Raw genomic sequence first — 12,711 nt, 5'->3', positions numbered from 1 at the left:
ACATTATTGCAAAAATTCAGATGTTGCACTCTGAGCTACCCGAGCCTCCACAGGCTGTGGTGTAATGGTATGTTGCTGATAGACTCGGCATTCAAATCCATCTAAAGGTACAAAGTTGCTGTACTCACCCACTAAACATGCCAGAAAATGTTAGAGTGTGTTTATTTATGTATAAGTGATTTTTTTAATGGTGCGATGACTCAGAATTATTGCCAACCAAACAATCTGAAACAGAAAATTTAACTTTACAAGTATGGAGTCTCATTCTTTCAGAGTTTAATTGGCGTTGGAGATTTTCTTTCTGTCTCTCCTGTCTCTCTCTCTCTCTTAGCTCATCTTTCTTTCCCCCCTCTTTATGTCATATGATGTACTTGACTTTACATTAAGTACACCTAATTTACACGTCTGCGTCGGAATTTTCCAGCCCCTCACGCTAGCGGGATCTTCCGGTCCCGCCGATGTGAATGGAGATTTCAATGGCTCTCTGGCCCCGTCACAGGGGAAGCAGCTGCGGTAGCGATGGAAAATTCCAGCCTGTGAACCCTGGTGAGGATTCTTCAATTTCATTGGTTGAAGGGGTATGCTACTTCTTTCCCTGCTCACACAGGACACCACACTGGATTACACGCCCGATGACAGCTATTTGCCACTCAAAAGTCTGCAAAAAAATCTGGGGCTAGCTGTCAGCTTATTGAACAGAGAGATTCGTTCTTTCACTACTGACTGAAAAATCTGGGTGATAGAATTAAACAGCAAAGAAAAAGGCTGCTCAGCCCAGTAGTTCTATGTTGGTGTTTCTACCCCACAAAAGAACCCACCACCCACTCTGCTTCATTACCACGTTACATCATCAGCGTAACCTTCTATTCCTTTCTCCCTCATTTATTTTCTGGTTTCCCCTTAAATACATCTATGCTATTTACCTCAAATGACCTGGACTAGCCATACAAATACTTTGGCTACAAGAGCTGGTCAGAGGTTAGGAACCCTGCGGCGAGTAACTCACTTCTTGACTCCCCCAAAGACTCTCCACCACCTACAAGGCACAAGTCAGGAGTGTGATGGAATACCCTCCACTTGCCTGGATGGGTGCAACTCCAATACATTTAAGAAGTTTGACACCATCCAGGACAAAGCAGCCCGCTTGATTGGCACCCCATCCACAAACATTCACTCCCTCCACCACCGACACACAGTGGCAGCAGTGTGTACCATCTACAAGATGCACTGCAGGAACACAGCAGGGCCCTTTAAACAGCATCTTCCAAACCCACGACTGCTACCATCTAGAAGGGCAAGGGCAGCAGATAGATGGGAATACCATCAACTGTAGGCTCTCCTCCAAGCCACTCACCATCCTGATTTAGAACTATATTGCTATTCCTTCACTGTTGCTGAGTTAAAATCCTGGCACTCTTTCCCTAACAACACTGTGGGTGTACCTACACCACATGGACTGCAGCAGTTCAAGAAGGCAGCTCACCATCACCTTCTTAAGGACAATTAGGGATGGGCAATAAATACTGGATCAGTCAGTGACACCCAGATCCCACGAATGAATAAAGAAAAACTACTCCATCTGGTGGAAAGTTCCACATTTTAACCACTGAGTAAAAAAGTGCATCTTGAATTCCCTTCTGGACTTATTTTTATGGCCCCTAGATTTGGTCTCCCTGAGAAATGGAAATATAATTTCTGTGTCTTCTCTATCAAACCCGTTCATCATTTTAACTGGGGGACTATTTGATTAAGGAGAGTCTGACTGTACAGAATTGCGCACACGCACATGTGCGTACTCGCATTCAGACACACAAACACCCACACACTTAGTTGTACGCTCACACAAACACACACATGCACACACACATGCATATACATGCACACACACATGCATATACATGCACAAACACGCATGTATGCCCACACAAACACAAACATGCTTTCCATTAGGAGTCACAAGACGATGATTACATAGGTTATACAGCACAGAAACAGGCCATTCAGCCCTACCAGTCCATGCCAGTGTTTATGCTTGTCAGGAAGATATAATAATTTTCATAATGTTATTGGAATTTATTGTAAAGTATTAGTGGGGTCTGTGTCTATGTCTGTGTGTGTGTGTGTATGTGTGTGTATGTGTGTGTGACTTAATGGAATTAAAGGCAGCTCGTCTGAAGGCTTTGATGTAACAGAAGATAAACTAGGTTTGAAATGTTAAGTAGGTAAACATAGGTGTAAAGGGAACATTTGCATTTTAAATAAACTAGACTAGCTTGAATTCAAAGTAGGGGTGAAATGTTTCACCTAGCCAGGAGAAGCTAAGCAACAGTGTATTTATTTTTTCCAAAGATTACTGGTAAAATCAGTACGATGATAGATTTTTTACTATTAGAGAGGTATTTGCATTCAAAGGGGAAAATTTGTATAAAGGAGAGAAGGCAGTGTGTAAGGGTAGGCATTCTAAGATCCAAAACAAGTGTGAAAAAACCTCCAGCATCTAATCCTCAAGCTGCTGTCTGCAAGGAACTGAAGTTGAGAAAACTCATTTCGAATTGGATTGTTCAGGGCATTGTTTTTCTTTGCCTGGAGTCTCTTAAAATCTATGTGTCTTACTGTTGCCTTAACAAAAGTGTAACTGGGAGTTAGATTAACTAGGGGATTTAGAAGTTATAATAATAGTAATTTAGAGATCTATGGGCAGAAAATTACGCTTGGCGTGCGGACACCCACCCGACACGCCCGAGCATGAAATAAAGCGCGTTGACGTCGGCTGAGCATGCCGATGTCAACGCACAGTCTCGCGATAGGTCGGCAGGTGCGCGCTGGAGCCGAAACGCGCCTGCTGACAATGAAAAGGCCTGTTAAGGACATTAAGTAAACAATTGTCCTAAATTTTTCACTGCCCATTCAACCTAACAGTTGACGGGCGGGCGAGAAAACCAAGCGGCCTTTGCATTTTTAGGACATTCATGGGCGGGATGAGGTTTCATAAAGCAAATTTTAAAAAAAATTTAACACTTGAATTAAAAACATGTCCCTGCTCATGTGAAAGAGTGACATGAGGGGACATGTTTTATGACATTTTTATTTTCTTTATTTTTTTTTAAACAGCGCTTCATCTCCCTGAGGCACGGAGCTGTCTCAGGGAGATTGAAGCACTCTTTCGCGTGCATGCCCGAAATGTGCGCTAGGCCCGTTCGGCCTCCTCTCCCCACCTGCACAGGCACCGCTGAGCGCTGCTGCTCGCGTTCCACGCTGGGTGGGCCTTAATTGGCCCTCCCGCGTAAAATCGCGGTGCGGTGCAGTGCCGATCGCCAGCAGTGGTCAGCTTCCCGACCGCCCCCTGCCCGCCCCCGCCAGGCAAAATTCCTATGTGTGTGCTTAAAATAATTTCTTCTATTAATAAAGGTTTAATTTTGTTTTGTAAGAAACCTATAAGCCTTACTGATCTTATCACTACTGACTTCAAGGCACGCGTCTCGAACTTAATACAAATTGCAAAACAGTTATAGCAGCTGTTTCAAGTTTCCCTTTAGGGTTTGAGCAGCTCAGCATTTATCATCGGCTGTGCCATAACAATGCTCCACTGGAGCCTCCTCTCATCTTTTCTCATCTAAATCTGCCATCATATCTCCCTGTTCCCATCTCTGTCAAATGCTTGTCTAGTTTTCTCTTAAATGCATGTAAACTATTCACTTCAACCACCTCTGCAGTAGTGAGTTGCACATTCTCAACGTTGTTTGAGTGAAGAAGTTTCTTCTGAATTCCCTATTAGATTTCTTGATGATTACCTTATATTGATGGCCTCTAATTATGCTCTTCTCCACCAGAGGAAACATTGGCCTGGATTTTGTCAGGCCGACAGGGGGTCTCACACACCAATCAGAGAGCCGGTGGGGAACCCCCTTCAAATTCATGGGGGAGGCCTGAGGGAATCGAGTGACCTTCAGACACTTGATTGGCTGTCGTCGAACCTTCCCTGCAATTGAGGTCCCTGGAGGCGGATGTCCTGCCAGCAAAGAGCTGTCAGCCAATCAAAGGCTGGCAACTAGTCATTGCTGCCAGTGCCCAGTGGGAGCAGTGGCTGCTGGCAGCACTGCACACACCTGAGGCCCAGGATCTGGGAAAGACCCAGGCCACAGGTGAGTGAAGGTGGGAAGGAGGTTGGGGGAGGGGAGGGTTCTCAAAGGCAAGGGTAGGGGTTAGCTTTCAGTGCCCTCCCCCCCCCACCCCACCCAATACTGGGTCCATTGATCGGGCACAGGGTGCCAAATAGCGAGGGGCGCCCTCCAGGAGGTTTCACTGGGGCTGCCTTTCGAGGACACAGAAGACGTGTGTGGCCTCCATTTAATCCCTTGGGCGTCACTAAATTGCGATGGGCTCAGGGGGAATGGGTGTCAAGTGGCTCATCAATGAGCCTAATTGACTGGATGCTGTCGCTGGCTGAGAATCCCGCGGCAGTCCCTTCCACCCTCCGACTTAACCAGGGAAGGTTTTCCCACTGCAGGGAGACTGGGATGGGGCCTCTCCCATGATTCTCTGGGCCTGACCACCATGGTTCTCACGACTACAGGCTGCATAAAACCCAGGATGTTCTGTCTCCATCCACTCTATCAAAACCTTTCATAATTTCAAAGACCTCCATGAAGTCACCTCTCAGCCATCTTTGTTCAAGGGAAGGGAGACCCAGCCTGTTAATCCTTTCCTGACATGTCTACCCACCCATATCTGGTGCCACCCTTACAAGTTTTGCATGCTCTTCAGTGGCGATCAGAACTGCACATAGCAATCTAAGTGCGACCTAACCAAGGTTTGAAGATTTATAGACATTCCCTTAGTTCAACAAGTGACAATGTTTCATCACATTTTGAGCCCGTAATTTTGAAACAATCCCTCCACAATCAGAACCTGACAATATAGTGTTCAACCAACTGGTTTAACCTGGGCTAAATATGCCAGGCATCTACAAGATGTAAAACAAAAATAAAAATAAAAATACCTGGAAAAACTCAGCAGGTCTGGCAGCATCTGCGGAGAGGAACACAGTTAACGTTTCGAGTCCGTATGTTCTGTTGAAGAGTTGTACGGACTCAAAATGTTAACTATGTTCCTCTCCGCAGATGCTGCCATACCTGCTGAGTTTTTCCAGGCATTTTTATTTTTATTTTTGTTTTGGATTTTCAGCATCCGCAGTTTTTTGCTTTTATCTACAAGATGTAGTTGCATGAGCAAAGGGTGAGCTACCGAATTCAATGTTTTATATATTAATCAATTCATTCCTTTTTTTCAACGAGTTTTGTCTTCCAACGATCTTCAAAACACTTCTAAATCAGAACATTGCATGATACCAAGAGTGATTGGATGGTAAGGGAAGAGAAAAATATCCTGAAAGCAGAGTCACAGTAAGTAAAAAAAAATAGCCTTGTGCACCAAGATAAGAGGCTAAAGTCACTGAGTCATAAATATTGTAGTAGAGCAATGAGCCAGCAAGTCTGAGTCAATGCTTTTATTCCTCATAAGACCCTCCTGCATTAGTTGTGCTTTCCTGCTGGCTTCCCATGCCTTTTAGTATGCCTCTTTGTCTGTCTAATTTATCCTATGTGCTCCTACGTGGTTTGCAATAAAGATTTCCAAAACCCAGCGTGATAATATTCTTCCTTCAGTTCTTTGTTTTAAAATTTTTAACACGACCAAGCTGTCATGCTACTGTAAAAAAAATTCATCCTGCAGTTGTGGGCATTGCTGCCAAGACTGGCCTTTATTGCCCAACCTTAGTTGCCCTGAGAAGGTGGGGAGGCGGGATGTAAGCTGCCTTCGGGTGACAGGAAGTGAGTAGCTTGCTAGATCGTCTCAGAATGTTATGAACAATGTATAATTTTTAAGTTGAATATATATATTTGTGTGTCGAGAAAGATACAATAGTTTCAGTTACATGTCAGTTGTTTGTGAACCTTGGCGTCTGGGAGCCTGGATAGACTCCTGACCGAGAAGTCAGGTCTTTTTGGTTTGTTTGTATGTATACATTTTTAATGAGGTTTTACAACTCCTGAAGTTAAAGCGATGGGTTAAAAGTTTAGTGATTGTGGGGAGAAAAACACAAAGTAGGAAAAAACATCACTGTTGTCCAGCGACAGTGGTCAAATGACACAGACACAGAGTAAAGACAGGGGAGAGGGTCCATTGTGTGCCAGGGAGAGGGAACAGGAATTCTAAGATCTCTGATAAAAAAGACCACAAAGCTATTGGGGACAGTAATTGACAGAATAGTCAGTTATGGAACTCAGTAAAGTGATCAGTTTAGCAGAGGTGCTACTGGAAGACTGAATTTAAGGAAATAACTTGTTTGCATTGCAGTTGAGGAAGCAGTGAGTTTGGATTGTGGTTTGGGTGTTTCAGGGAGTGATATGAGTTGGGTGAAAAGCATCCAGTGATTGCTCAGGATTTCACGGGGATGCGATAGCGTAGTGGTATTGTCACTGGACTAGTAATCCAGAGACCCAGGGTAACGTTTTGGGGACCTGGGTTTGAATCCCACCAACAGGACAGACCCAGCAGAGATGGAGGCACAGTGGTATACAGTCGGGAGGGAGCTGTCCTTGGAGTCCTCAACATTGACTCCAGAACCCATGAAGTCTCATGGCATCAGCCCAAAAATGGGCAAGGAAACCTCCTGCTGGTTATTACCCTCCCTCAGCTGATGAATCAGTGCTTCCCCCATGTTGAACACCACTTGGAGGAAACACTGAGGGCGGCAAGGGTGCAGAATGTACTCAGGGTGGGAGACTTCAATGTCCATCACCAAGAGTGGCTTCATAGAACTACTACTGACTGAGCTGGCCAAGTCCTAAAGGATATAGCTGCTAGACTAGGTCCACAGCAGGCGGTGAGGGAACGAACAAGAGGGAAAAACATATTCATCCTCATCCTCACCAATCTGCCTGCTGAAGATGCACCTGTCCATAACGGTATCTCCCTGCCACACAGTCCTTGCAGAGATGAAATCCTGCCTTCCATTAAGGATACCCTCCATCATGTTGTGTGGTACTACCACCATGCTAAATGGGATACAGATCTAGCAACTCAAGGCATCAGTAGCACAATCTGTAACCTCATGGACCGCATCTACCATTACCATCGAGCCAGGGGATAAACCCTAGTTCAATGAAAAGTGCATACCTAAAAATTAGGTGTCAACCTTGGGAAGCTAGAACACAGGACTACATGCATGCCAAACAGCAGGTGATAGACAGAGCTAAGCGATCCCACAAACAACGGATCCGATCTAAGCTCTGCAGTCCTGCCACATCCAGGTGTGCATGGTGGTGGACAATAAAACAACTCACTGGGGGTGAAGGCTGCACAAATATCCCCATCCTCAACAATAGGGAAGCCCAGCACATCAGTGCAAAAGATAAGGATTTGCTACAGTCTTCAGCCAGAAGTGCTGAGTGGATGATTCATCTCAGTCTGCTCTGGAGGTCCCCAGCATCACAGATACCAGTCTTCAGGCGATTTGATTCACTCCACGTGGTATCAAGAAACAGCTGAAGGCATTGGCTAGTGCCAAGGCTATGGACCCTGACAATATTCCGGCAATAGTACTGAAGACTTGTGCTCCAGAACTTGCTGCGCCCCGAGCCAAGCTGTTCCAGTACAATTACAATACTGGCATCTACCCGGCTATGTGGAAAATTGTGTACAATGTCCTGTACACAAAAATCAGGACAAATCCAACCCGACCAATTACCGCCCCATCAGTCTATTCTTGATCATCAGTAAAGTAATGGAAGAGGTCATCAACAGTGCTATCGAGCGGCATTTGCACAAAAGGAAAATGGTTGTGGTTGTTGGAGGTCAGTCATCTCAGCTCCAGCACATCACTGCAGGAGTTCCTCAGGGTAGTGTCCTAAGCCCCAACCATCTTCAGCTGCTTTATCAAAGACCTTCCTTCCATCAGAAAGTCAGAAGTGGGGATGTTCGCTGATGATTGCTCAATGTTCAGCCCCATTCGTGACTCCTCAGGTACTGAAGCAGTTCATGTCCAAGACATGGACAATACCCAGGCTTGGGCTGACAAGCAGCAAGTACCATTCGCACCACACAAGTGACAGGCATTGACCATCTCCAACAAGAGGGAATCTAACCCCTTGATGTTCAATGGCATTACCATCACTGAATCCCCCACTATCAATATCCTAGGGATTACCATTGACCAGAAACTGAATTGGACTAATCATATAAATGCTTTGGCTACAAGACAAGATCAGAGGCTAGGAATCATGTGGTGAGTAACTTATCTCTTGACTTCCCAAAGCCTGTCCACCATCTACAAGGCATAAATCAGGAGTGTGATGGAATATTGCCCAATTGCCTGGATGAGTGCAGCTCCAACAACACTCAAGAACCTTGACACCATCCAGAACAAAGCAGCCTGCTTGACTGGCTCCACATTCACAAATATTCACTCCCTCCATCACCAATGCACAGCAGCAGCAGTGTGTACCATCTACAAGGCGCACTGCAGAAACTCACCAAGGCTCCTTTGACGGCACCTTCCAAACCCACAACCACTACCATCTAGAAGGACAAGGGCAGCTGATAAATGGGAACACCACCATCTGGAAGTTCCCCTCCAAGTCACTCAGCATCCTGACTTAGAAATATATCGCCGTTCCTTCACTGTCACTGGGTCAAAATCCTGAAACTCCCTCCCTAACAGTACTGTAGATGTGCCTACACCATGTGGTTCTGCAGTGGTTCAAGAAGGCAGCTCACCACCACCTTCTCAAGGGCAATTAGGGATGGGCAATAAATGCTGGCCCAGCCAGCGAAGCCCACATCCCATGAACGAATAAAAAAAGAATTGCCACTGTGGCAGTCCCAACCGAGAAGCCTTTGTATCAAGCTGGTGGTAACTCTTCACTGATCTAAGTGTGCGTGTAAAGATATTGTAGGGGTAAAGGAATGGTGTGAATTTGAAGCACCTTCTTGTGTTTGTGTTCAGATTCTTTCCAACCTTTTTGTCTGGTGTAATACAGTTAATTTTTCTTGTTTGGTAAATACATTACTCTTTGAGAGACTCCCGTGAATTTGGTCAGTAACTTTCCTCCACAGTTTCTTAAAGAAAGGGTAGGATCTATCAAGCCAGATTTCACTTTGAAGTCTGAGCAGTATAAACAGCAGCTGGGATCGTAACAAGAGGCAATTAAGTGTCAGGTACTTTGTTATGGCTCTGGAGTCAAATGTAGGCCAGACTGGGTATAGAGGGAAGATTTGCTTCCTGTATAGAGCATTTGTGAACCATTTTAATGGCAACCTGACAGCTTCATAGTCACTTTACACTGATGTGAGCTACTTATTTCCAGATTTTTTAAAACTGATTTTAAATTTCTCGAATTATCATTGTGAGATTGGAATGTCCATTCTCTGGCGTAGCAGACCAGTGACATATCCACACTGCACCCCAATGAGATTGAAAATCTGTCAGCAAATTCTAAACATCAGTGTGAAGTTATTCTAGCAGCTCCTAGGATGAATTTAGTTTGTAAAAAAAGAGCAATTAAAATTCCCTTTTTACGTATTATTGAAAATTATAACAGAGGATTTAGAAACAATCATCTTTTAGAAAGGCAAGAATCTCATGCTGGATATATCGGTGTATTCATTGGAGAGACACAACAATAATTTTCATTTATATAGCCTGCTTTTAAGTTAGTAAAATGTCTTGAGGCGCATCACAGGAGTATAATCAATCACAATTTGACACCGAGTGACAACAGGAGATATTAGGCCAGGTGACCAACAGCTTGGTCATAGATGTAGCTTTTAAGGGGGGGTCTTGGAATCCTGGAGTGAGTGGGTTATCTTGTGAGGAAAGGTTTGACAGACTGGGCTTGTTTCCAGAGTGAGGGGGACTTGATTGAAGTATTGACAAAGGTGGATGTGGAAAGGTTGTTTCCTCTTGTGAGTGAATACAGAACTAAGGGGCACTGTTTTAAAATTAGGGATTGCCCTTTTAGGACAAAGTTGAGGAGAAATGTTTTCTCTCAGAGGGTTGTGCGAACTTGGAACTCTGCCTCAGAAGGCAGTGGAGGCGGGGTCATTGAATATTTTTAAGGTGGAGGTAGATGGATTCTTGTTAGGCAAGGGAATCAAAGGTTTTCGGGGTAGATGGGAATGTGGAACTCGAAACACAAACAGATCAGCCATGATCTTATAAAATGGCGGAGCAGGCTCGATGGACCGAATGGCCTATTTCTGCTTCCGTCATATTTTCATATGTTTGTATGTCTTAAAGGAGGAAAGAGTGGCAGAGAGATGTAGGGACGGAATTCCAGAGCTGAGGGCTGTGGAAGCTGAAGATACAGCCGCCGATAGTGGAGTGATTAAAACTGGGAATAAAAAGAGAAAATGCCAGAAACACAGAGAAGGTCAGGTAGCATCTGTGGACAGAGAAACATAGTTAATGCTCCAGATCATTAACCTACAGTCAGATATCCAAAGTTTTTTTCTCCTTATTCTTTCATGGGATGTGGGCATCGCTGACAAGGCAATGTTGCTGATCCCTAAATACCCTTGAACTGAGTGGCTTACTCGGCCATTTCAGAGGGCAGTTAAGAGTCAACTACATTGCTAATAGGTCTGTAGTCATATGTAGGCCAGACTGGGCAATGATGGCAGATTTCCTTCCCTCAAGGGAACCAGGTGGGTTTCCAGATAGTCTCATGGTCACCATTACTAAGATTAGCTTTATTCCAGATTTATTAATTGAATTTAAATTCCATCAGCTGCCATGGTGGGATTTGAACCCGTGTTCCCAGAGCATTATCATGGGGCTCTGGATTACTAGTCCAGCGACATTACCACCACACAGCCACCTCCCCAAATCGGGGGTGCGGAAGAAGCCAAAATTGGAGGAGAACTTGGTGAGTTGTAGGGTTGGAGGGAGTTTTTTCAAAGGTAGGCTGGGGTAAGATCATGGAGGGATTTGAAGACAACAATGAGAACTTTAAAATTGAGGTGTTTTTGGAACGAGGACTAATGTAAGTCAGTGGCACAGCGGTGATGGGTGAATGACACAGAATATGGGCAGCATTTTGTACCTTTAAATGAATTGGGTGTATGCTATTTCTCATACGTCCACAGAAAAAGCATTGATCAATATGGAACTGAATTAAATGCATGTGAATTTGGTAAGCTAACAAGAAATTGAATGACCAGTGCAAAAATCAGATAATTTCTGAAAGAAATTGGCTGTCTCAGGAGAGCATGAAGGCAGCGGCACAGATTCGGAGTGTAGTCAACCATAAGAGAAAATAATGGAAAATGGAACCATTCACACAACACTCAGGAAAAAAAAAATAAAGAAACAATCAAATGACAAAAAAATCTGGACCGAGAAAGCAAAAGAATTGTGGAATTTATGTGAAAGGTAACAGTGTTAATTGTTGCTCAGTCTTTCAGGAAAAGGACATAAAGCAAACATGTATTTCTATAGCAAAAACAAAAATACCTGGAAAAACTCGGCAGGTCTGACAGAATCTGCGGAGAGGGATACAGTTGATGTTTCGAGTCCCTATGACCCTTCATCAGAACTAAGACATATAGAAATTAGATGAAATATAAGCTGGTAAAGGGCTGGGTGGGACAGGTAGAGCTCGATAGGGGGCCAGTGATAGGTGGAGGCCAAGAAGAGATTGCCAAAGATGTCATAGACAAAAGGACAAAGGGGTGTTGACGGTGGTGATATTATCTAAAGGATGTGCTAATGGGGCCATTAAGGGTAGAAAGCAGGACGAGCAAGTGGCAGATGGCCCTAGTGGGGGTGGGGTGGGGGGAAGGGATGGAAATGGGCTAAAAAGTGGAGATTAAACTAGAGATTACAAATATATTTTTCTTTTCCCTCCTATTTTATATTTATTTCGATCTATAGTTTAATCTCCACCTTTTAGCTCATTTCGATCCCTTCTCCCCACCCCACCCCCACTAGGGCCATCTGCCACTTGCTCGTCCTGCTTTCCACCCTTAATGTCCCCATTAGCACATCCTTTAGACAATATCACCACCGTCAACACCCCTTTGTCCTATTGTCTATGACATCTTTGGCAATCCCTTCTTGGCCTCCACCTATCACTGGCCCCCTATCGAGCTCTACCTGTCCCACCAACCCCTCTACCAGCTTATATTTCATCTCATTTCTGTATGCCTTAGTTCTGATGAAGAGTCATACCGGCTCGAAACGTCAACTGTATCCCTCTCCGCAGATGCTGTCGGACCTGCTGAGTTTTTCCAGGTATTTTTGTTTTTGTTCTAAATTTCCAGCATCCGCAGTATTTTGCTTTTATCTATGTATTTCTATAGAATCTTTCATGATCCGAGGACTTCCAAAAAGCACTTTCCAGCCAATGCAGTACTTCAGAACATGAGCCACTGTTGTAATGCAGGAAACGTGGCAACCAATTCACACAGCAAGCTCCCACAAACAGCAATGTGATAATGACCTGTGATGTTGGCTATGAGGTTAAATATTGGTCAGGCCACCAGGAGAATGTTCCTCTTTGAAGTAGTTCCAATGGATCTTTTACACTCACTTGAGGTGGCAGACAGCAAGAGCTATGGTTTGATGTCTCCTCCAAAAGATGGCACCCCCGAGAATTCGGTGCTCTCTCAGTAGTCCGTGGAATGTCAGCTTGGGTTTTTGTTCTCATGTCT

This window comes from Cetorhinus maximus, chromosome 6, assembly GCF_964194155.1.
Source record: "Cetorhinus maximus chromosome 6, sCetMax3.hap1.1, whole genome shotgun sequence".
NCBI classification, from domain to species: domain Eukaryota; kingdom Metazoa; phylum Chordata; class Chondrichthyes; order Lamniformes; family Cetorhinidae; genus Cetorhinus; species Cetorhinus maximus.
Note: the sequence above shows the minus strand (reverse complement) of the source record.